Here is a 23,744-nt window from a genome sequence, read left to right on the forward strand (position 1 = left end):
CCTCCAGATATAACTACTCAGGCTGACTGGGAAGCTGTTCTGGAAAGCCCCCCAGAGCAGAAACAGAAACAGGACATTGCATTTTGGGAGCTGCCAGGGGTTTGAATAGCTACAACGCTATCGTTTCGCCCAAGCAGCAGGGAAACAGCAGCCTCTCTGAGGGGAATGCAGGCACTGGCTTGGGCGTGGCTGAGACCGGATGGACATTCTCACTCCTTTTCAAGAGAATTTGCGGGCTGGACAACGATGAGATTTCTCCTTCTCCATCCAGATGATATTTTTTTTAAATATACAAATGATTCCATAGAAGCCCAAGGAGCAAACCAAACTTCCCAAACTGGTGCTGCAAAAACAATTTTGCATAAGGGAAAACAGCCCCTGTGTTTTTCATGGACACAGAGGAAAGAAACAAAACCCCTCTGTAGCTTTCACAGGGTATGTCTACACTACGGTATTACTCCGAATTTACAGAATTCGATTTTTGGCTACCGATTGTATAAAGTCGAGTGCATGCGGCCACACTAAGCACATTCATTCGGTGGTGTGCGTCCATGTACCAAGGCTAGCGTCGACTTCTGGAGCGTTGCACTGTGGATAGCTATCCCATAGCTATCCCATAGTTCCCGCAGTCTCCCCCGCTGATTGGAATTCTGGGTTGAGATCCCAATGCCTGATGGGGCCAAAAATTTGTCACGGGTGGTTATGGGTAAATGTCGTCAGTCAATCCTCCCTCCGTGAAAGCAACGGCAGACAATCATTTCGCGCCCTTTTCCCTGGATTGCCCGGGCAGACGCCATAGCACGGCAACCATGGAGCCCATTCAGCCTTTTTTCACTGTCACCGTATGTCTACTGGATGCTGCTGACAGATGTGGTACTGCAGCGCTACACAGCAGCATCCCCTTGCCTTTGCAAGTTAGCAAAGACGGTTACCAGCCATACTGTACCATCTGCTGCTTTGCAAGTTGGCAAAGACGGTTACCAGTCATACTGTACCGTCTGCTGCTGTCATGGGTGCTCCTGGCCGGCCTCGGTGAGGTTGGTCGGGGGCGCCTGGACAAAAATGGGAATCATAGAATCATAGAATATCAGGGTTGGAAGGGACCTCAGGAGGTCATCTAGTCCAACCCCCTGCTCAAAGCAGGACCAATTCCCAACTAAATCATCCCAGCCAGGGCTTTGTCAAGCCGGACCTTAAAAACCTCTAAGGAAGGAGATTCCACCACCTCCCTAGGTAACCCATTCCAGTGCTTCACCACCCTCCTAGAGAAATAGTGTTTCCTAATATTCAACCTAGACCTCCCCCACTGCATCTTGAGACCATTACTCCTTGTTCTGTCTTCAGGTACCACTGAGAACAGTCTAGATCCATCCTCTTTGAAACCCCCTTTCAGATAGTTGAAAGCAGCTATCAAATCCCCCCTCATTCTTTTCTTCTGCAGACTAAACAATCCCAGTTCCCTCAGCCTCTCCTCATAAGTCATGTGCTCCAGACCCCTAATCATTTTTGTTGCCCTCCGCTGGACTCTTTCCAATTTTTCCACATCCTTCATGTAGTGTGGGGCCCAAAACTGGACACAGTACTCCAGATGAGGCCTCACCAATGTCGAATAGAGGGGAATGATCAAGTCCCTCGATCTGCTGGCAATGCCCCTACTTATACAGCCCAAAATGCCGTTAGCCTTCTTGGCAACAAGGGCACGCTGTTGACTCATATCCAGCTTCTCGTCCACTGTAACCCCTAGGTCCTTTTCTGCAGAACTGCTTCCTAGCCATTCAGTCCCTAGTCTGTAACAGTGCATGGGATTCTTCCGTCCTAAGTGCAGCACTCTGCACTTGTCCTTTTTGAACCTCATCAGGTTTCTTTTGGCCCAATCCTCTAATTTGTCTAGGTCCCTCTGTATCCTATCCCTACCCTCCAGCGTGACTCCCCAGGTCATTCTCTTCTTTAAGTTTTGTCTAATGGAGAGTCAGTCCTGCCTAGAATATCAGGCAAGCCTACTAAAGAACCAGAGAGGCAAACGGCCACTCCAGGTCAGAGCCCCAGACATCCTGCAGAAATGATGAGCTGCATGCCATTCTAGGGGGTGCCCCTACAACAGCCCCACCCGTTGCTTCCCTCCTCCCCCACCCCTCCCAGGCTACCTTGGCAGTTATCCCCCCATTTGTGTGATGAAGTAATAAAGAATGCATGAATTTGAAACAACACTGACTTTATTGCCTCTGCAAGCAGAGATCAAAGGGGGGAGGGGAGGGCGGTTGGCTTACAGCGAAGAAGTCGAGTGAATCACCATTCTGCACTTGCTCAGCCTATAGCTGAAAATGGGACTCTGAGATGAGCACTAGGATAGAAGCACAGGCAGGACTGAATCTCCATTTGTGTGTGGACCTTTGGTTGACACTGGTAAAATACAAAATGTCCCAGGATATGTATGTTGGGGGACAGTTCTAAACGGCAGCTTTATTTTTTTATTTGCAGCAAAATGTAGCGGTCTAAGTATCTGATTGTGAGCCCTGGGAGCAAGGGGTAGGCTGGGGTAGGTGCGACCGTGCGGTGCTGCCGACTGGGAGAGCAACCTGAGGCAGAAGCCTGCAGCTGGCATGATATTCCAGGCAGGACTGAATCTCCATTACACAAAACTTAAAGAAGAGAATGACCTGGAGTCATTCCCTTTTTTGTCCAGGCGCCCCCGACCGACCTCATCGAGGCCAGCCAGGAGCACCCATGTCTGCCCAGGCACCCCCGACCGACCTCACCGAGTCCAGCCAGGAGCACCTACGGGACGACGATGATGGTTACCAGTCATACTACACCGTCTGCTGTCTGCAAGGCAAGGCAAGGCAAGGGGATGCTGCCGTGTAGCGCTGCAGCACCGCGTCTGCCAGCAGCATCCAGTAGACATACGGTGACAGTGAAAAAACGTGAAAAACGATTTTTTTCCCTTTGCTTTCACGGGGGGGGGGGGGGGGGGCGAGGCTGACGACATATACCCTGAACCACCCGCGACAATGTTTTTGACCCTTCAGGCATTGGGAGCTCAACCCAGAATTCAAATGGTTTTCGGAGAGTGCGGGAACTGTGGGATAGCTACAATCGTCAGTCGCCCCTCCCTCCGTGAGCGTCCATTTGATTCTTTGGCTTTCTGGTACGCTTGTCTCAGCTCCTTAAATTTCACGCAGCACTGTGTTGTGTCCCTGTTGTGGCCTCTGTTCATCATGGCCTTGGAGATTTTTTCAAATGTTTTGGCATTTCGTTTTTTGGAACGGAGTTCTGATAGAACAGATTCATCTCCCCATACAGAGATCAGATTCAGTATCTCCCGTACGGTCCATGCTGGAGCTCTTTTTTGATTCTGGCTGTGCTGATGAGCTTTGCATGGTCACCTGTGCTGATCAGCGCTTCACGCTGGGCAAACAGGAAATGAAATTCAAAAGTTCGCGGTGCTTTTCCTGTCTACCTGGCCAGTGCATCCGAGTTCAGATTGCTATCCAGAGCGGTCACAACGGTGCACTGTGGGATAGCTCCCGGAGGCCAATACCGTCGAATTGCGGCCACACTAACCCTAATTCGAAATGGCAATGTTGATTTCGGTGCTACTCCCCTCGTCAGGGAGGAGTACAGAAATCGATTTTAAGAGCCCTTTATGTCGAAGTAAATGGCTTCATTGTGTGGACGGGTGCAGGGTTAATTCGATTTAACGCTGCTAAATTCAAACTAAACTCATAGTGTAGACCAGGCCACAGAGTGGGAAAGTTGTGATTTTTTTCTCTGTTAACTGTAAATTGTATTTCAATTGCACAGCTTTCAAACAGCACGTCTGAAACATCTTCATTGCTTCTTCCAGGTTGTATTTTCACTGGCACACCTGGAGTCCTTTCTTGTCTTTACAGATCTGAAGGTCAAAAGCATCTCTTTCTCTCTCGAGAAGCAAATAATGGGCCTAATTCTGCTCTCAGTTACACCAGTGAAAACATGGAGCAAATCCAGAACAGTCAATGGAGTAAACTTTGATTTACACCAGTGTGACTGAGAGTGCAAGCTCATCCTTTGACTTTATAAAGTTTCATGATTCCCTGAAGGCAACAGTGAGTGAGTGAGAGTTTGTGTGTTGTTGGACTGGGAATGAGTGTGTGCTTTTTTAATTTAAATTTAAATTTGTATTGTTTTGTGAGTGTGTATGTGTCTGTGTGTGAATTTGTGTTTGACAGTGTGTGTGTGTGTGTGAATATGTGTATATGAGCATGTGTGATTGCAAAGTGTGTATGTGTGAATGTGCACACACAATTACACTATTATCCCTGAAAAGAGTCTGATGGATGGAAAAGGTGAAATTTTATCTATGTCCAAAATGGCAAATTTACCCCAAATGAGAGAATTTCTGTTATCATGTAGGTCAGTTGCTGGCCTCTTCCACAACCCAGCCTCTCATTCCCCCTCATCGGTGCTGCTGTTGTGTGAGGTTATGTTCCTTGCTACTTGGGAAAATTGGAACAATTGCACTTTTTAATTAGTCCTCGATCAGTCTCATTTTAAAGCTCCTCTGGCTCCCCAAATGCAAGCTCCTTCTTGTAATGCTGGGAAGCGCTGAGTCCCAGATCTGATTTTATAGGCAAGGCTACAGTTGCCCGACATTCCCCATTATAAGACCCTGTTTTCAGCTGCATATACCTTTGTCAAACTTGAATCATTTGGGATGAAATTTGATATGCCAAGTGTCTACCTCAGGCTGAATTTTTGGGAAAATGTCAGCCAAATGCTGCCACCATTTCCAAGAAAAAGGTTAGTGAAAATATGTTGTTTTCTCCATGTTAAAAAATTCTGGAGACCTTTTCTTTAAGAAGTCTAAGGCTCCAATGCTTTGGAGATAATAGATAGATAATAAGAGAGAAAATATCATATTGCTTCTATATAAATGGTATGCCCACATCTTGAATACTGCGTGCAGCTGTGGTCGCCCCATCTCAAAAAAGATATATTGGAATTGGAAAAGGTTCAGAAAAGGGCAACAAAAATGATGAGGGGTATGGAACGGCTGCCATATGAGGAGAGATTAATAAGACTGGGACTTTTCAGCTTGGAAAAGAGATGACTAGAGGGGGAATATGATAGAGGTCTATAAAATCATGACTGGTGTGGAGAAAGTAAATAAGGAAGTGTTATTTACTCCTTCTGATAACACAAGAGCTAGGGGTCACCAAATGAAATTAATAGGCAGCAGGTTTAAAACAAACAAAAGGAAATATTTCTTCACACAACACAGAGTCAACCTGTGGAACTCCTTGCCAGGGGATGTTGTGAAGGCCAAGATTATAACGATTCAAAAAAGAAATTGATAAGTTCATGGAGGATAGGTACATCAATGGCTATTAGCCAGGATAGGCAGGGATGGTGTCCCTAGCCTGTTTGCCAGAAACTGTGAAAGGGCGACAGGGGATGGATCGCTTGATGATTACTTGTTCTGCCTCTGGGGCACCTGGCATTGGCCACTGTCGGAAGACAGGACACTGGGCTAGATTGACCTTTGGTCTGACCCAGTACGGCCGTTCTTATGGAGCAGGGACTTAACATTTGGCACAAGGATGCCATTGTGTCAGGAACGTGCCTTTTGCCATCCCCATGAAAATCTGTCAAAATTTTTGCCAAGTTACGAGCCTTTGAAAAATTTCAGTTCACACATGCTCAGTAGAGGCTGGCTAGAGCTTTGCAGTTAAATCCCCTGAAGATTTCATCCATACAGAACATGCTCCAGACTGAGGCTGAACAGGACTTTTCCTGCAATTGCAGCTCTTGGTTGCTGTGGGCTGGGGCTGGTTCCGGGTCTGTGCACAGGAACTGAAAACAGGGAACCTATTTTTCCTGTGCTCTCAATGATCCCCTTGCTGGGCCCAGGCAACATGGCTGAGGAAGCTACCTGATTCAAATGCAGCGGGGATAAGAGCTGGACCTCTGGGGCAAGGGATAGTGAAGGGGGTGGGTTGAGGCAAGGAGCTTGTGGGTGGGGGGAAAGTGGGACTGGAGGCTGGTGGAGAGGAGAGGAAAATTAGGACTGGGAGTTGGTGGAGACTAGGACTGGCTAGACAAGGAGACTGGGACTACAAACCAGTGGGGGCAGAAGCAGATAGGGGGAGGCAAGACAGATCTGATAAAGAGTCAGGGTGTGAGGGGAGAACTGGGTCCAGCTGGGCAAAGAGATGGGGACAAAAAGTTGGGGCGGGGGGACGAAACTGAGATTGGACAGGGAGCTCAGAGAGGGAGACTGGGACTCGGCGCCATTGGGGTTGGGAAATGTGGACAGGATGGGGAGTGACTGCAGGCCAGGAGACAGAAAGAAACAGATCAGAGGAAGAGCTGAGAGGCAGAAACTGGGACTGTATGGGAAAGGAAATTGGGACTGGATGAAAAGCCTGAGGAGTGGAGAGTGGTGACTAGAATGGGACCGAGATGAGCATCCAGGGTGGGGAAGTGAGAGAACTAGGACAAGGACAGGTTAGAGGGGATGGGGTAGAAGGGGTCAAGCTTGGGGGGAAGGGGCAGAAGAGTCTGTGCCCACAAAAGCACATGTCCCTCCAGAGCCTGGAATGGAACCCAAGATCCCTGAGTCTCACTGTCCTCCGCTGCCAGCAAATCGCTGTGAAACCCACTGGCAAAGGGTCCCATCCCCCTCGAGTGCTGGGCCATATAAAGGATGACAACCTAGCACTGCAACCAGTTACTCCATTAGCTCAAGTCACAGAGGTCTGTGTGGTGGATCTAAAGGTTCCAACCATGCTAATGACCCATGTGGTCATAAGACTATAGCCCACTCTACCTTGAATGACCCTTTATAATATGTGCTAACTACTTATGCTAAACAATCTGTTCCACATTGCATTTTGCTGTGACTCTGGGCGTAACTTTCCCAGACCTGAAGAAGAGCTCTGGGTGGCTTGAAAGCTTGTGTCTCTCACCAACAAAAGCTGGTCCAATAAAAGATATTACCTCACCCACCTTGTCTCTCTAATATTCTGGGACTGCCACAGCTACATCTACACTGCATGTAACTTCACTATACTAGATCCAAGCAAAGTTTCTCACCACATGTTTCAGAAGATTATGGACCAAACTCTCAGGTCAGAACCCCTCCCACAGAGTCCAACAAATGCTTCCTTTGTTTCGTCAGGGTGAATACAATGGGCAGTGAGAGAGAGGGGGGTGCCTTGGGGTGTTTGTCCCTCCTTTTTATAGCTTTCCCTCCTGAAAAACATTTCCAGATGGGCACTAGAAGACAAAGGCCTGGTCTACACCAGTGTTTTTCAATCCGTGGGTCATGACCCAGTACTGGGTCACAGCATGTCAGGCACTGGGTCACCTTGCTCTGGTCAGCACCGCCGACCTGGCCATTAAAAGTCCTATCGGCGGTGCTGCCCAGCTAAGGCTAGTGCCTATCTGTTCTGACTCCACGCTGAGCCCTGGAGGTGGCCAGCAGCGGGTCCGGCTTCTAGGCAGGGGGGCCACAGGGCTCTGCATGTTGCCCCCGCCCCAAGCACCACTCCGCATTCCCATTGGCCAGGAACCAGCGAATGGGAGCTGGGGTGCGGTGCCTACAGGCGAGAGTCACGTGCCTCTGTCTAGGAGTGGGACCCGCTGCTGACTGCTTCTGGGGCGCAGCTTGGTCCGTGGTGCCAGGACAGGCAGGAAGCCTGCCTCTGCACCCCAGCTGCACCGCTGACCAGGAGCCGCCAGAGGTAAGCCCGCACCCCAACCCCATGCCCCAAACCCCTGCCCCAGCCTCAGCCCCTACAAATCCAGAACCCCTTCCTGCACCCCAAACCCCTCATCCCCAGCACCACACCAGAGCCTACCCCCCCAGCCCACAGCCCTGACCCTCTCCTGCACCCCAATCCCCTGAGCCCTGAGCACCCCCCAACCCAGAACCCCTTCCTGCACCTCAAACCCCTCATCCCTGGCCCCACCCCACACCCCAACCCTCTGCCCCAGTCCTGAGCCCCTCCTACATCCCAAACCCTTCATCCCCAGCTCCGTTGTGTCATGGGCATCAACAATTTTCTTCAACTGGGTCCCCAGAAAAAAAGTTTGAAAACCACTGATCTACACCACACGGTTAGGTGGGCGCACAGCAGCTTACCTGGACCTAGCTCTGGAATTGGCTTCACTTAAATTTGGCTCTCGCTGACGTAAGTGCCTCACTACCCTGACTTAATAACACCACCTCCCCGAGCAGCGTAAAGTCAGGGTCAATGTAATTAGTTAACGCAGTGTCAGTGTAGACACTGCGTTACTGACATCGACAGTTACTGGTTTCCAGGAGCTGTCCCACAATGCCCCACGTGACCACTCTGGTCACTGCTGGGAACTCCGCTGCCCAGGGGTCAGGTGGACAGGAAGCCGTCCCTCCCCTTTAAAGCTCTGTGAATTTTTGAAGTTTCTTTTCCTGGTTGCCTGGCTTGGTGAGCACACCTAGCAGCTCTCCATGGTTGAGTGTAATTGCCCAGCTGACCATGCCAGCTGCACACTCCAGACGCACTCCTGCCTGGAGTACACAGGAGGTGTTGGATCTCCTGGGCCAGTGGGGAGAAGAGGCTGTGCAGGCACAGCTCCAATCTTGCCATAGAAATATGAATATCTATAAGCAGATTGCTCAGAGGATGCAGGAGAAGGGCTACCACAGGACCAGCAGAAGAGCCGCGTGAAAGCCAAGTAGCTGTGGCAGACGTACCAGAAGGCCAGGGAGGCCAACAATAGCTCTGGCAGCCCTCCCTAGAAGCCTTCAGGAGAGGATTGCAGAGTGTCTACCTCTGTTTGTTGTGCAACAACCTCTTCTCATATGAGTCAACCAATGAAAAGTTGACACCGTTATTTCCAGGGCTGCCTGGGGGGGCAAGTGGGGCAATTTGCCCCAGGCCCAGGGCCCCGCAGGGGCCCCCACAAGAATATAGTATTCTATAGTATTGCAACTTTTTTTTATGGAAGGGGCCCCCGAAATTGCTTTGCCCCAGGCCCCCTGAATCCTCTGGGCGGCCCTGGTTATTTCATTAGCTTGGGGATGGGCTGAGTGCCATCTTTAAACCAGAGCTATTGTTGCACTCCCTTGCCTGGTGGTATCCCTGGTGAAGACTGCTGCTGCTCCTTGTCATACCCCTTTGTCTGTCACCCCTGCACAAGCTGCTCACAGATGTCCATGTTTCTATGGCTGGTCTGTATCAGTGCTTGCACAGCTGCTTCTCCCACAGGCCCGGGAGATCCAATACTTCTTGTCTACTGCAGGCAGAAACATGTCTAGCACGTGGAGCCAGCATGGTCGGCTGGGCAATTGCACACAACAAGGATGAGCTGCTAGGTGAGCAATCAGGAAAAGGCATTTCAAAATACACAGAGGGTTTTAAAAGAGTGTGGTGGGGTCAGGGGCGGCGAGTTGTATTGGCCCGTGGTGCCCGAGTTCCAGCAATATTCAGGGCCCGGGGGGCCTGGCTCCACCAATGTTTGGGGACGGGTCTCTCCTCCGGCCCCACCTGCCGCCCCCACGCACCTCCCCCAAGTGTCCCCCGGCCCCACTTGCTGCCCCGGCGCACCTCCCCCGGCCCCGGAGCCTGCAGCTCTACGCTGACTCTGCTCTGCGGGCTCCTGGCATCAACTGCTGCCACAGGGTCCTAGTGCCCCCCTTCCGATAGTGGCAGGGCAGGCTGCCCTTACCCTGCCTCGGACTCTTCCCTTTTCTGGCGGGACCCTCCACCAGCACAGGGGGTCCCCCTGCCTGCAGTTACCATTCCTGCCCCACGCTGGGCAAGGGGCAGCCCCATCCCACACCCCCAGCGAGGCTACAGTGAGGGGCAGCAGCAGGGGAGGAGGTGCACATGTGATGGAAGCCCCCCCCAGCACCCACCACAGGGGAGGCAAGGGGGCTTCCTAGACCTGAGAGTGGCCCTAGGAGCACGTGCAGTGACAGTGGTGGGGGTGAGTGTGCTGCCGGAGGGAGAGGGGGGCCCCTCCCCCAGAGCTCACTGCTGCCGGCAGGTAGAGGGCTGGGAAGAGTCCTCCTCTCTAGTCCCAGCCCCGGGGCAGCCTGCCTGCACCCCAAACTCATCCCCAGCCCTGCCCCACCCCAGAGCCTGCACCCTAGCCAGATCCCTCACCCCCCTGCACCCCAACCCTCTGCCCTAGCCCTGAGCCTCTCCAATGCCCCAAACCCCTCATCCCCAGCCAGAGCCCTCATCCCCCCACACCCTAACCCTCTGCCCCAGCCCTGAGCCCCCTCCCACACCCCAAACCCCTCATCCCCAGCCCCACCCCACAGCCCTCACCCCTGCACCCCCTCCCGCCCCCAAACTCCGTCCCAGAGCCTGCACCCCTCACCGCATCCTACACCCCCACCCCCAGCCCAGAGCCTGCACCCAAACTCCGTCCCAGAGCCTGCACCCCTCACCCCCTCCTGCACACCCACCCCCTGCCCCAGCCGGGAGCCTGTACCCCCCACCCTCTTACCCTCTCCTGCCCCCAAACTCCCTCCCACAGCCTGCACCCCAGCCCTCCACACTCCCTCCCAGAGCCTGCACCCCTCACCCCCTCCTGCACCCCCACCCCTTGCCCCAGCCCGGAGCACCCAGAACCCAAACTCCATCTCAGAGCCCAACCTCTCACCACTCCTGCACCCTAATCCCCAGCCCAGATCCTGCACCCCAGACCTCCTCCCCCCACCCAAACTCCCTCCCAGAGCCTTAGGCAGGTTCTGGGCACCACCAACATTTCTACAAACCTGCCACCCCTGGGTGGGGTGGAGGTGGCTTCCAGACTCTGTGAGCGCTGGGCAGTGGAGTTTACAACTGTGACCAGAGTGGTCACTGACGCAGGGAGTGGGACAGCTGCCGGAGGACTGTTAGGGTCGACACAGGTCATGTAGTGTCTACACTCGCACTGCATCAACCTCAGTAAGTCAGGCATGGCTCATCGCTGTTCAGGAAGGTCGTTTTACTGCGTGGCTGTATGTGACGTTGTTGACATGAACTGGGACCGTATAGATCATTGTTGCAACCGAAGTCTTGTAGTGGCACCTAATCTGGTATAAAGGGGGTCAAATAGGGTGTCTAAGACAAGGTTATGGTTGGCTGGTTATGATTATGCTCTCTGTATGTGTGTATCATTTTTGTAGTTGAAGTTATGAATATTGGCTCTATATGGTCTGTATTTCAAACTTATGCTATGCTTCTGGGTGACACTCCAGACAACTTGGTGTCAGCTCTGCCTAGCCGGCTTGATGGCCCATTAAGGACCATCAGCTACACAACTGACCCATTGAGAGAAGGCAGATACACCTTGTAACCAGCAAAGTATGCAGGGACTTGCCCATGGGACTCCAGACTCCATTTTGCTGTAATTTTCCACAGTAAGGACAAAGAGGTGTTCTTACACCTGGAAAAGACTATAAAAGGCTGATGCCTCGTCTCCATCTTGTCTTCAATCCTGCTCCTTACCTCTGGAGGGACTTTGCTACAAATAGAAGCTCTACACAAAGGACTGATGACCCATCCCAGCTGGGGATGTACTCCAGAGACTTAATTTGAACCTGCAGTTTATTCTATCTCTGCTACAAGCCTGAACCAAGAACTGTGCCATTACTGTATGTAATTGATTCCATTTAACCAATTCTATCTCTCATCTATCTTTTTTTCCTTTTATGAATAAACCTTTAGATTTTAGATTTTAAAGGATTGGCAACAGCGTGATTTGTGGGTAAAATCTGATTTGTAGATTGACCTGGGTCTGGGACTTGGTCCTCTGGGATTGAGAGAACCTCTTTTCTTTTACTGGGGTATTGGTTTTCATAACCATTTGTCCCCATAACGAGTGGCACTGGTGGTGATACTGGGAAACTGGAATGTCTAAGGGAATTGCTTGTGTGACTTATGGTTAGCCAGTGGGGTAAAACCAAAGTCTTCTCTGTTTGGCTGGTTTGGTTTGCCTGGGTGTGCGTAGAAACCCCAGCCTTGGGCTATAACTGCCCAGCTTTAAGCAATTTGTCCTGAATTGGCACTCTCAGTTGGGTCCCGCCAGAACCAGCATCATTACACTGTAACAGGGCGCTTATTTTGGCCAGAGACAAATCTGAGCATAGACCCATGCACAGAAGATGGTTCTTGTGCCATTTTATTGAACTCCCAATCAGGGTAAATTTGTAGGCCCAATTATCATACCACCACCCACGCAGAAACTTTCAACCCCAAGGAAGACAGCCATAAAAGGATCACTCCCCCTTCCACTCCCACCCACACCCAGAATCCCAACTGTTCACACCTCTTCATAGCAAGCAGAACAGCTTGTGGAGACTTATGTATCAGCTCCCACCAGTTCTACGTTCAGGCTGATTAGTGCTGAGTGCTGCCTGCCAGGTGGCTGGGCAGTGCTGGTAGCCAAGAGAACTGATTGACGTTTGGGGCTGTGCTTTGGGTGAGTTGTTCCCACTTGCATTAGGGATGAAAGAGAGTGTCTGAGTCCTTGCCTGATTAAAGAACACTGGTATTCTGCATGGTTGGCCCTGCTCTATTGCCTCCGGGTTTGCTCCAGGGGAAGCCCATCACATACCATAGGCCATTGCTGGACCGTATAATAAAAGCCTGGCTGAATGAGACTTGGCTGATGCAAGCCCTCTGATCTGAGCAGAGAGGTGGTATATTGGATACAGATGGGATTACTTGGTGGTGGGATTATTTGGTTCACCAGCTCCTTGAGCAGTGTGGGTAAATCCTGGTGTCACAGCTCAGAGCAACTGCACCAGAATTCCCCCTCTACTGTCCAGCAAGGCCACCCACTCTGGGCTTCCCGCTCCCCAGCCATTGGCTCTCCTGCCTTCATCTCTTTCTCTTCTGACCAGGGTATTTCCAGGCTGCACAGTCCCCTGACTATACTGTGAAAGACAGGCAGTCTAGGCAGGCTTCTTTTGCCTTCTCTTCAGAGACAGTATGCAGTGTAATTGCCACAGGGCTAAGGTACTACCCAGCTCTTCCTAAGCAAGCATATTTTATTTTGAAGGTAAAAGCATCACAGAGAAAATATATTAAAACAGTAAAAGAACTGACACACATGCTAATAAACTTACCAGAGATCCCCACCCCCAAGCTTCAGCCTGGGCTCTGGCTGGTAAACAGTCCTTCCAGCCACACCCAGAGGTATTCCTGTTGTTTCAAGTTCCTATTTCACCCCTTTGGCCCTGAACAGGAACACCCATGAGTAAGAGAGTCACTCGTTACTTCGGCTGGCTCTTTGAAGAGTGTGAATAGGTAATCAACCAGTCTTTGTTCAAAGTGCAGTTTTAAAAGGATGAATTTGAGGTGGATCATTTGCATACCCCTCACCCCAAGTATTGCCTGGGAAATCCACTTCCCACATATTGTTCCAAAACGTCCTTTGAAGTTCCTAATATCTCCTAGGCATCAATCCTGCCTTCCCCTTAAAGAAGTTCTATACAATCCCACAAGAGTACACAAACATTTGCATTTCAATACAATACGTAAACTTAATTCCATAAGGTTTAGCCAGGATATTGTCATCTCTCTCACACCTGGGTCATAGTACAATAGCTCATTTCCTGTAATAAGAAGTACTACTATGTAACAGAATGGCTAGTGTGTCTTTATGCCCCCTGTTGGATGGGACCAGACCTGCTCACCTGTGCACTATAGGCCCTACGCTGCTCACAGCTAGCAGAGATTCTCTCTTAGCTGAAGTGGCAGACAGCTGCAGGGTCTCTGCTCGGTCCTGCCAGGATTACAGCCTTCCCTACACCCTTGCGACTGCAGGGATCCAGTGTCATGCACGCAGCCCTTTGCAGCTCTGCTGTCATGGCCCTGTTCACTCACCAGTCAGAGGCGTGGAAGCCATCCCCAGGCAGGAGCTGTTCAGCAGCAGGATGACTTCCCCTGTGGACAAGCCCCTGGCTGGGGACTCTGCTCCGCAGTCTCCTCTGCACCTTGCGCCCAAGTGTCTTGGGCCCCTGCCCTACCAGGGAACCCCCTGCAGCCTCGCTGTCGGCACTGCCCTAAGCCCAACCCCACCTCCTTAATTTCCAGCCACTGTACAAATAAAAATAATTAAACATTGAAAAACTTTTAAAAAATAACAATCCATATTAATTGTCAAACTCTCCCAAGCCCACACGTAACACAGGCCCCAGAACTTCCCCAGGCTCATTCAGAGAGTAGATCTTTTTGAAAAAAACAGCAATAATGACGTTGAGGCACAACTTCCAATTGTCTGTACAGCAAGGAAATCTCAGAAGTTTTACACCCCCACAGATGGTGCCAGGTTCTGCCAGCCCCACTGGAGAGGAGCCTGTTCTGGAGCTACAACAGCACAGGGCTCCCTAGCACAAGAAACTCCCCGAGGAGACAGTGAAGACTCAGAAATAAGTCCATTTGCAAACACTGAAATGCCTGGCAAGACTCCAACATACCTGCTGCCAACAATTCCTCTCTCACCCAAAATTCTGGTTGCAATGAGCAGGCTTTGGAGAGGCCTGGGTCCCCCACGGACCAGGGGTGGGAGCTGAGCTATGATCCAAGGATAACACTATAAATACATGAACACACTCACAGGCCTGGAAGGGTCTGAAGGGCCAAGTGCTTTACAGATGATGCAAGGGACCTGGCCTGTTACGTAACCCATTTCACAAACTGGGGTTTCACTGAGCTGGCCTATTTCCCATCATCTCAAAATAACTCCAGCTATAACACATGACTGACTAAGGACATCTCTGAGTGAGGCCTACACTGCCAACAGAGGCTTGTGCATTCTATGAGTTCTATGGTAAAAGATAAACAAACAAAATCTCTCTGGGCAGCCCCTTGTAAGATCCTGCAGCTTTTGGGGCAGTTGGTGTTAACCTCAGGAACCGGATCTTCATAGGTGAGTTTACAGGGACCTGATTCTTTAAAAAAGGACCAAGCAAGTTTCTCCACTGGCTGGGGTGCAGAGTTGTTGGGGACCCCGTGCACTCTGCTCCTTGAGGGAGATGGTCAGCAGGGTTTGCACAATCCAAACTCAGAACTTGACATTCCATTTTAAAAAGCCTTGGCAGAGCAAGTCAGGTATTGCTGACGCAGTGCAAGGTGGGAGGGTTACTGCTGGAGAAGCAAGGATGCTTTTGAGGATAAAGGCACTGGATACAAGTTAGGAGAATTGGATTCAATTTGCAGCTCTGCTAGGCTTCCTGCACTACCTTGGGCAAATCACTAGCCATAATGATAATCCCCTGTGCCTTAGTCTCTGATCTGTAAAATGGGATTATCAGAGCTTCCTGTAGCGGTCTCTTCAGGGCGGGGACTGTCTCTTCCCCTGTGTTGGTACCGTGCTCAGCACAATGGAGCCGTGATCCTCGCTGGGGACTCTCTGCACTGTCACGATACAGAGAAAGCAAGATGGGTTCTGAGCAGAGCTCAGCATAGCTGCAAGAAAAGAGATTTTAGCCAAACCTTGTGCAATCTGTTTTGTGCACTGCTGCCCAAATCCACATTCACTGTCCAGCTTCTAGCTATAAATGTGCAGTGAGGATCCCTCCTCTCTGCCTGGGGAAGATGGTCATGGGGACCAGGCCACCAGGAGAGGGGGATTGGCAGAGCAGGTGAGAAAGAAGCAGAGTTTCGATTGATAGATGAACCAGTTTGGCTAAAAGATGATGCCCCTTCCCTAGGTGACCAGACGTCCTGTTTGAATGTGAGGGATCAGTTTCTCCCCGCGATGAGCTCATTGGGGTGACTCAGTGAATGCCACACTCCATTTGTCCATGTGTGTAACTCATCAGTGAGGCACTTGCTGGAGGAGGCTTTGTGCTGCACAATCACCAATACCAACCACAGCAGCAATACTTTACGTGCCAAGCCCCAAGCAAGGCTGTGGCACAAGGACAAAGAGGTCCCAGGCAGAGAGGGGATCAGCTACCAAGCAACATGAGCAAAAGGGGGCAGCAATTCAATCAATCAATAAAAACCTTTGGAGCCTCAGCCAATAAATCCCTGTCCATGGCCTTGTCCAAATGGAAGCAAAGGACAGACACACAACTGGCCCAGCCGATCGTTCTTGCCGGGCAGGGACACAAAGCGAGAGTGGATTGCTGAGTGCTTTGCCCTACGTGTTACATATTGAACTAAGTGCTTGTATTGCATCTTTTGGCATATCATAGGCCAGAGGAAAGCCCAGAGACTTTCCCCTCACCGACACCCTGGAATAAAGTGAGAAGGGCTTGTTGCACTCATTGTAACGAAACCATGAATGATTACGATACGGAGCTGACTGACAACACTTTGCATTTACATCTCAAAGCACTTTCCAAGGGCTGGTGAGTATCATTATTTCCATTGTACAGGGGGAAAAGGAGGCACCAAGAGAGGAAGTGTCTCGAGCAAGGTCAGCCAGGGCGTCGACAGTAATGCCAGAATCAGAACCCAGGAATCCTGGCTTTCCAGTGCTTTGGGCAGCGTGGGCACTCCAGACTTTGTCAAATTCTCCCACCAATGCTTGAGCACTGGTGAGCTCTAGTACTGGCGTGGGAGCACTAGGGCAAAGCAGACCACTTCTCATTGCTCTGAGCAGGTCTATACAATGGTTAAAAGCCTGGTGGCTAATGTACCCTCATCCTCCCATTATTACTCACACCAGTAGGGGTGCACTTGAACTAGAGCAACAGGGGGAGAATCCTGAGTGTAGACAGGGCATTACTCAAATTAGCAGACCACACAGCCTCTTCCCAAGACTTGCCAAAGCCGGCCCAATTTGAAACACCGATTGCAAAAACTCATTCAAGATATTCAGAGCGGGTGGGATTCAATGAAAGAAACAGCTCGGCATCCTGAAGCAGCAATCCTTTAATCTAATGTGTGTGACGCTAGCAGGGAAAGCTGTGCTCTCATGTCTGCTGGAAGGAACCCCCCTCTGCACCACCCTGCCTCATTTGCCACCAAAGAGCTCAGCCCTGGGAACAGGTCCCAGAGCCAAGTGAGTCCACTGAGCCCACCTCAGCGACACACAGCCCTTCCCAGACTCCTCTCCTCTCCGCTCCCTCTGCCTCGGCTTTCTCTGGAGCTAGGAAGTAGCCAGAGACCTTGGGAATAATCAGCACATTTGAGACCACTTCTCCCATCTCCAGAAAATGCTGCTATTGTGTCCCACACAAAACCAGCGTATTCTGTGGGGGCAGCCATGAAACCCCTCCCAGGCAGCAGCAATGAGGCACCCTAAAGGAGTGCGAGAGGGGGAGCACGGGACCCCAGGAGACTAGTGGGGTTAGCATACATTAGGTAGATAATGACTGACAGGGGAAAGGGAGATACTCCCCAGCATGGAGCAGGGGGTTACAGAGAGAATGTGTTTTGGCTGCTTCCCTGGGCAGGGAAGTTAACTCCTCTGGGGACATGGGAGATCTCCAGAACCGGGGGCAGAGGGCAGAATGGAGGGGAGTTCTCCAGCGCTGGGGGGCAGAGGGAAGAAGGGAGGGGAGTTCTCCGGTGCCATGGGCAGAGGGCAGAAGGGAGGGGCATTCTCCAGCGCCGCGGGCAGCGGGGAGGGGAGTTCTCCAGCGCCGCGGGCAGCAGAGAGGGGAGTTTTCCAGCGTCGAGGGCAGAAGGAAGGGCATTCTCCAGCGCCATGGGCAGAGGGCAGAAGGGAGGGGCATTCTCCAGCGCAGTGGGGAGAGGGCAGAAGGAAGGGCATTCTCCAGCGCTGCAGGCAGAGGGCAGAAGGGAGGGGAGTTCTCCAGTGCCACGGGCAGACGGCAGAAGGGAGGGGCATTCTCCAGCGCTGCGGGCAGAGGGGAGGGGAGTTCTCCAGCGCTGCGGGCAGCAGAGAGGGGAGTTTTCCAGCGTCGGGAGTAGAGGGCAGAAGGAGGGGAGTGCTCCAGCACTGCGGGCAGAGGGCAGAAGGGAGGAGAGTTCTCCAGCGCCGCGGGGAGAGGGCAGAAGGAAAGAAGGGGCAAAGACTACTGTCCTAGCTAGATAGTTACCCTCGGAGCTCTGATCAGTTGCCTGGGTACTGGTGTGAGCAGCAAATGATTCCTGCACTTTGGCACTAACTCAGCCCTTCTTGGGAGTCTCAGGAAAGAGGCTGAGGGGCTCTCCTGGGCTGTGCCTGAGCCACTGCCCACCCACTCTTGCCCTGAGGGGCTCCAGGGGCCAGGTTTGAGGCTCACTGGGAAGAGCAGTGTCTCTGCTGTGTGATGTTTGGAGCAGCCCCTTTCCGAAGTACAATGATGGGGGAGCTCGGCTGGCTCTGAGCTGGGCATGAACCTACTCAGCAGGGGTGTCCTGTCTGCGAAGGTCTAGGAAATGCCTCCTTTCCTTTGTTTGCATTTTCTTCTCCACACCAAACAAAATCGCCTCTTCTGTTTGCCTCTAAGAGAGTACTGTACAGCCATCCCTGCCTAGACCTTCCCCGACACGTACGGCATGGGTAGCAATGGTTACCCCACAAGCAGGGAAGCTGGGGCACAGCCAGGGTAAGGGACCTGCCCAAGGTCACTCAGTGAGGCAGTGGCAGAGCTGGGAAGAGAACCCAAAGTGAACTGGATGGATCAGGGAGCTAGGTTCCAATCCAGACCACTTTGTAATGACTGAACATTGGTCCGCTCTGATCCAGGGTCTGAGTCCAGTTCCCTGAAGGCAGACATCTACAAAGAAAATAATCTCCCACCTCAGACTGACACCCCCTAATGGAATCTGCTTCACCCCAGTCTCTAGCCCCACAAAATACAGCCCAGTAACATAAGCCCTCCACAGAGCCAGGGCAGAATGCTTTCCCAGGCACTCCCTTCAGGTTAGCCCCCCCTTTACAAAGCACACTGAGAGTGAAATTCCCTCACACACCTGGAAAAACCCTCGCCTTCTATTACTGCATTCCCACATCCCCACGGTGTCTGCCAGGCCCCTGCAGCTTTCCCCTGGCACATGGGGACATCACAGCTTTCACGGGCAAAACAACTCACCTGAAGCAGGTGTCAGAAGGGCAGCAGGACTCTGGTCTGAAAACACGCCTGTGCTCTTGGGAGTTATTGCAAGTCCATTTATTCTTTTCTTCTTTGTTCCTCCCGCACAAAGGAAGAAGGTAAAATGTTCTTCTTTGGAAGGTCCAGCGCTAGCACAGAACTCTCAGCAGCCTCCTCTGAAAGGAGAAAGGATGTCTGTATTATTCCTAAGATACATGGGGGGGGGGGGGGGAGCAGGGAGGAGGAGACTGCAAGGATCTGAACTGATTGTGGGGGAGCTGGGGACTCATGGCACCTGTCACCAAGATGCTGCGTGGATTCCACACTGCAATTAACACTGCCAATGCTGGAGTGGGTTCCTCTGCCTCCGCACACAAGCTGCAGAAAAGAGTTAGTGACAGTGAAGGCAGCGGGGAAAGAACAGTGCAAGGCATTCCCAGGAGGCACCAGCTTCCATCCCACCACCCCATTTCTTCATTCTGCTGCTTTCTAGTAGACTGCCTTGCATTTAGAAAGCCACTCGGATCGGTTGGAGAGTTATCAGATCAGGATCCCAGATTTTCTTCTCTCATCAGCCTGATCTATGCAAACAGGACCTCCAAAGGCCAGATCCACCTGCACAGCTTAGCCCAAGGACTGTAAATGTGAATTTTCTGCCCTTGTCCTAACATGTGGGATCTACAGTAGTGTGTGTATCAGCTATGTCACTAGCCAGATGCCATCCATTTTTGTGCAAAGGAAATATATCATCAATACATTTTAGCTGTAGGCCAAACTCTGCCTTCAGGGAAATGGGCACAGCTCCCGCTGGCTTTCATCACTGCTTTATTAAACACAGATTTCTAGAGCTCCCTTTCCCATGGCAGCTGGGCACTCTAAACACAGAGATAAAAGCACTACCTCAAGCATACAGTTTAGGGAACAAGAGAAAGCACTTCTCAGCCAATCACAGCTCCTGCGACGGGGCACAGGGATAGCCGTATCTCCCAGACACCAGTTTCAGGGCTGGAAGGTCAGCAGCAGCAGCAGCTCCATGTCTGCAGTGTGCTGCAGGAGTGCACATGATCACATGTCCCTCTAGAAGCTGACCCAAGTGGAGATAAGAGCCTGAATGTTAGTGGAGTTCTCCTGTAGTTCAGGGGCTTGTGCTGAATGCTCTGGGTTCAACACCCAGCTAAGTAGTTACAAAACCACATCCTAGGTGGGAGATGAACTCCTGTGGGTGATTTTACTCGTCTGGCTGGGACGAGGTAAAACACTGGGTGCCCATGGCCTAGCCTCCCACCACTCGCCTGCCAGCAAGCACCAACTCTGCCTCACACAAGCTGAGACCCAGCCAGGTCCATCTGATCTCCATGAGTTACTGAGACTATAATCTGTGCTCAATGGGAAGGAGGAAAGCTGAGCTGACCAGCAGCAGACACCTCCCAGCCCCCTGTAGCTTCATGTAAACACTGAGCAGGAGGAGACACCTCCTGGGATGCCTCCAGAAAGCCTGAGCAATTGTCCAGCATTGCCCGCTCAGAGGCCTGAGTCTCACTGACAAAGCTCCTTTGATCTCTCTGTGCTCTTGAGGTGGAGGTACTGAAGGGCTGATTCTGTCACCCTTCTTCCTCTCTCCCTGTGCCACGGACACAGCTCCCTGCTCAAGACAAGCCGCCCAAATTACACTTCACATTGCCTCCCAACAGAGGCATCTGGTCTCACATGATGAAAATAAACCTGCTGCTAGCTCTCAAGCTCCCAGAGCTGCCAACATCACCTGAATCAGGCACAAGGGAGTGGCAGGCAGCACCACAACCAATCTGCTCCTCTGGGTGGGAGCAATTCTGCTGGACACTGCAACACTGGATGCAAGCCCAGGTCCTTCAGCTCTGAATAACTCTTAAAGCCATCTCGCTACAGAGCCATCCATCATGTTACTGGCCCAGCGCAACATCCAGAACATACGTATAACCTGTATAAAACCCTGGACATTTCCGAGCTCTAAGAGCTCCCCAGAACTGCTGCCCCACTCTTAATCTCTGAATTTCCTAACTTTCCTCTAGGTGAGGAAGCCAGGGTTTGTTCCCTGGCGCCTTTACAAGGCTCTCTGGAAGCTCAGGAGTCATCCCATTGTCCACACTGGCTGCCATAGAGCTAAAGTTCCTGGAGGCTGTTAGGAACAAAAGAGCTTTACAGCTGTTTACAGTCTGCTCCCAACACTTGCAGCTCCGCATTATGACAGTGACTATAATCAAATCTCATGCTTCAGGAATACCCCAGGGCACAACTGGCCAGATGTATTCCAGGCTTTTTTTTCACCTTCCTCTGAAGCATCAGCTGGAGACAAGAGACTGGATGGGGTGGTGCCAGGCTCTCAGGTGGTACAAAGAAACTTCTTTCTAGGTGCTGGGCTTGTCTGTCTTGCTCACATGCTCAGGGTCAGACTGACTGCCACTCATGGAGCAGGGAAGGAATTCTCCCCCAGGTCACATAGGCAAAAAACCCCAGGCCATTCTCTGCAGCTTGGGACACGGACACCTGCTGGGATCATGTGGGCATGTCTCACCTAGACACTTGGGCAATGGTGACACATCAGTCTCCAGACTGAGATGTTTTGTTTTACTAAAACTACTGGCCACAATATGTGATGTCTGGATGAAATGTACTGGCCTGTGTTTTACAGGTCAGACTTGATCTAACAGTCCCTTCTGGCCTTAAACTCTATGAAATTCCTGGACTTGTTGACGAAGGAAGAATGGACACAGCAGAACCTAAATTGCCACCAGGCTTCTGATGCCATCTCAGTACCTGGGAGAGCTGCCTAGGGCCTAGATGGATGCTGCAGAGTAGAGGTGGGATTGAGACCTGAAAGGCCTGGCTGCACTTTTGTAAACCCTCCAGTTTCCTTTTCTCTCCTAAGGCCTGTTCCTGAATGAATTGCTCTACCTGTGGTGAGTGGCTAGAAGGGAGGAGTTTCCCCTCCATGCTGCCAATCCCCCTCACTGAGCAAAAGCAGCAAGATCTGGCATCAAACAAAAAAAGTGCCATGCGATCGAGCAGCCTGCAACCTGGACAGGGTGCTCTCCAGCGCTGTGTAACCAGGCTGGACAGCTAGCCTGTGGTGGCTGACGCTGCTTTCACAGGATATCTGAAACGGACCAGGTGCCCAGAAAACATACACTCTTGGTGCGAAGCAGGGCAGCCCAACTTTCAGTCTGTATCGCGCTTCCTGAGCATGTGTCGAGATATGTGGATGGGACTGAGCAATCGTTCTTGCTGAGGGACGAGAGTGCAGGCGACAGGAAGAGTGTGCCTGGAGCCAGGGCCGGCTCTGGCTTTTTCGCCGCCCCAGGCGAAAAAGCCTCCGGCCGCCCCCCCCTCCCGTGGGGGGGGGGTGGCCGGAGCCCCGGGGGGAGGGCGGCGAGCCCCAGCGGGGGCTCCGCTCTCCCCCCGGTGGCTGGAGGGAGGGCGCCGGAGGGGAGGGCGGCCGGAGCCCTGGGAGGAGGGCGGTGAGCCCCAGCGGGGGCTCGGCTCAACCCCCCCCGCGGCCAGAGCGCAGGGCGGCGAGCCCCGGCAGGGGCTCGCCGCTTTCCCCCCGGCGGCCGAGGGGAGGGCGCGGAGGGGAGGGCGGCCAGAGCACCGGGGGAGGGCGGCGAGCCCGGCTGTGGCCCCACTCTCCCCGGCGGCCGGAGCGCCACGCCGCCCCCCTCCAGGTGCCGCCCCAAGCACCAGCTTGGTTGCCTGGTGCCTGGAGCCGGCCCTGCCTGGAGCCAACTAGCCCACTCCTTGGCTCTTAGAGGAGCCTGCACACCCACCCCCTGAGGGCAGCAGGGGAAAATGTGAGGGGGGAAAAAACACAGAAGCTTAGTAGAAAGGAGACCAGACAAGCAGTCCAGGGACTGGGAGGTCACCTTTTGCATAGAGTTTATGTTTCTTTTCTCTGTTACCTCTGCTGCAATCAGTGCTCTAGCCCAGTGGTTCTCAACCAGGGGTACACGTACCCCTGGGGGTATGCAGAGGTCTTCCAGGGGGTACATCAACTCATCTAGAAATTTGCCTAGTTTGACAACAGGTGACATAAAAAGCACTAGCGAAGTCAGTACCAACTAAAATATCATACAATGACTTGTTTATACTGCTCTTTATACTATACACTGAAATGTAAGTACAAGATTTATATTCCAATTGATTTATTTTATAATTATATATGGTAACAATGAGAAAATAAGCAATTTTTCAGTAACAGTGTGCTGTGACACTTTTGAATTTTTATGTCTGATTTTGTAAGCAAGTAATTTTTAAATGAGGTGAAACTTGGGGTATGCAAGACAAATCAGACTCCTGAAAGGGGCACAGTAATCTGGAAAGGTTGAGAGCCACTTGTCTAGTCCACAGGGCTGACTCCTTGCTTCAGCAGCTGGCCTGGGAATAAATAATTCAGAAGCCAGGAAGGCAAAAGCAAAAAACCCTCATGAGGGGACCTAACTGATCTTCTGTAGCTGTTATGCCTCATAGGTCCCATGCTCACAGTAGAGCAGTTCTGACTCTATCCAGCAGGGGGGACATGTACACTATGCAGTACCTGACAGTGTCTACTTATCATAGAATATCAGGGTTGGAAGGGACCTGAGGAAGTCATCTAGTCCAACCCCTGCTCAAAGCAGGACCCATCCCCAGACAGATTTTTACCCCAGTTCCCTAAATGGCCCCCTCAAGGATTGAACTCCCAACCCTGGGTTTAGTAGGCCAATGCTCAAACCACTGAGCTATCCTTCCCCCCATTAGATACTTGATTGGATAT

At 51.8% G+C, this 23,744-nt stretch overlaps 1 protein-coding gene across 2 annotated transcripts in view; it reads right to left on the bottom strand.

Moving 5' to 3' along the window:
- LOC112118325 (excitatory amino acid transporter 4-like) overlaps window positions 1–19,113 on the bottom strand; it is a 64,863-nt gene extending 45,750 nt beyond the window's left edge. The window contains exon 1 of one of the 2 annotated variants that reach the window (XM_024216586.1): window positions 18,959–19,113. The gene's annotated coding sequence lies outside the window, so the exon portion shown is untranslated. The remainder of the gene's footprint in view (window positions 1–18,958) is intronic. The other variant, XM_029913477.1, reaches the window with a different exon arrangement.
- Between the last annotated feature and the right edge of the window lie 4,631 nt (window positions 19,114–23,744).

Source organism: Terrapene carolina, unplaced genomic scaffold, assembly GCF_002925995.2.
Source record: "Terrapene carolina triunguis isolate 2854851 unplaced genomic scaffold, T_m_triunguis-2.0 Scaffold662, whole genome shotgun sequence".
Taxonomy (NCBI): domain Eukaryota; kingdom Metazoa; phylum Chordata; order Testudines; family Emydidae; genus Terrapene; species Terrapene triunguis.